Consider the following 2,431-nt stretch of genomic DNA (forward strand, 5'->3'; position numbering starts at 1 on the left):
TGGGACCCCAGGGCGCCAAAAGGGGGCTCGGCACGCAGGAAGCTGAAATGCAAAAGGCCAGTCTTCCAGCTGCGTGCGGAGCATCCCCAGAGCTTTATTTCTCCTTTTAAAAGAAATGTGTATTGTGGGATCTTTTTAAAAAATTTAATTTTAGTACATCGAAAAACTAACATAATCTTTGCAGAAAACATGAAACCGATAAAGCAGTATAAGCAAAAACAATCACAAAATAAAGCCCCCCCACAATCCCAAGGTCTAGAGACATCACAGTTAAAAAGAGTTGGTGCATTTCTCTCTCTCTCTCAACACCTGCATTCTGTATCTGTACTTCCTGTTTTCTTTTCTTGCTCTTCACCCATAAATGCAGAACTCCAGCCTTTTGGGCATCTCACATATGATTAAGAACAAATCCTTTCAAAGACCCGCCTGACAGAGCCTGTTTCTTCCCCCACTGTGGACTGTCTACTCAGACTCCTCTTGGCATCCACCAGGCCCTCTCTGGCTTCCACTGGTGCTGCCACAGGCTGCTGGGCACCAGCATCTTCTGGCACCTCTCTTGCACCCGAGGTTCCAACGTTGGTTGGTGTTTCCTCATGGAATGGGGGAGAACAATCACTTGGATTTATCGGGGTCTTGCTGAGTTGGAGGGGTCCACTGGCATGCACTTCTTGTTGCAGCAGACCCAACTCAAACTGCCATCGGGGACCTCACCGCCTCCTGCAACTAACAGGCCCAGGGGGAACCAGGACCAGGATGCTGAAACAATGTTACCAGGGTTCTGTCTCTTTCCATCTTACCATGTTGCCAAGGACTTCTTGCAGGGCCAGAGCATACCAGGTAGTGGTAGGTACTCAGATAATGTTTGATGCATGAATGATGCAGCGAATGAATGGCTGTTGGCAGCAGCAGACTCACATTCTCACAGCACAGCAGCTCCAGCTAAAAGAGCTTCTAGTTGGCTAGGATGTGGAGAATGTGGAAACTTCATTTCTGCTGTTGGGAAAGTAAAATGGTGCAGCTACTTTGGAAGACAGCTTGGCAGTTTCATAAAAAGTTAAATGTACACTTACCCTAAGACCCAGCAATTCCATTCATGGGTTTCTACTCAAGAGAAATAAAAACATGTTCACATAGAGATTAGTATGTGAATGTCCATAGCAGCATTGCTGGTAATAGCCAAAAACTGAGAACCATCCAAATGTCTATCAAGTGGTGAATGGATAATCAAAATGTGTTTTATTTATGCAATTGAATACTATTCACCAATAAAAAGGAGTGAACTACTGACACATGCTAGAACATGGACGGAACACATGGGAGTTAGTGTCCCTTTGCCATCAGCATCCTCAGGTGCAAGGTCCTAGCTAGCAATCTAGATTTGGAAATTCTTGGCATGGAATGGGTGAAACCACAGGCATAGATAAGATTGCACAGGATGAAGGGAAGGAAGAAGAGCTTCACTGAGCACTCTGAGGATCACCAACCTCTAAGGAATGGGCAGAATGAAAGAGGCAGATGAGAAGATAGAAGAGCCCAGTCTTGGGGTAAAGAATTCCCAGGAGTGAAGGTCAAATTCAGCAGAAAGGTTAAAGAAGATCTGAACCAAGGAAATGCTGTTCAGTTTAGCAATCCAGTTATCAGAGACCTTTGCCAGACCTTGGGGTTTGGTGGTCATGGAGGTGGGAGGTATATCTTGAAAGGCTAAGACATGAACAGAAGAGGTTGAAATAGAATATTCTGGGCTGGCCAATTAGCTTAGTTGATTAGAGCATGGTGTTGACAACACCACGGTCCAGGATTTGATCCCTGTACTGGCCAGCTGTCAAACAACAACAACAGCAACAACAACAACAAAACAAACCCAAGACAAACAAACAAACAAAACAAAAAACAACAAAAAAACCCAGAACACCCAAAAAATGAAATAGAATATTCTTTCAGGAAGTAAGAATATGATTCAGACTTGGAAACACAAAGTAGGATCTCCAGTCATACTTCTGACACTTTCTGTCTATATGATATTTGGAAAATCACTTTGCCTGCATAGGTCTTGGTTTTCTCCTCTGTGAAATGGGCTTAAGAATGTAAAGCTATCCTTGTACTAGCCAGCTGCCAAAAAAATAAATAAAAATAAAAAATAAAAATGTACAGCTAACCAGACTATAATAACAATAAAATAACTCAATGTTTTCCTAAAAGTGGTATCATACGCCCTGCGGGTAAATGAAATGATTTTAGGTGGCACATGAGCAAAATTAAGAAAAAAAAAAAAAAAGACTCTGTATTTTGCTTTGTTTTAGAAAAAATATAGAACCAGCATACCAAATTCAAAATTTCATAGATATTACTGCTTAGGACAGTCTAAACATTTCTCAGTGAGTTAAATTTTATTTAAAGAAAAAACAGTAATGGCTGCTGAAAGGAAAAAAAT

Source organism: Galeopterus variegatus, unplaced genomic scaffold, assembly GCF_000696425.1.
Source record: "Galeopterus variegatus unplaced genomic scaffold, G_variegatus-3.0.2 Scaffold923, whole genome shotgun sequence".
NCBI classification, from domain to species: domain Eukaryota; kingdom Metazoa; phylum Chordata; class Mammalia; order Dermoptera; family Cynocephalidae; genus Galeopterus; species Galeopterus variegatus.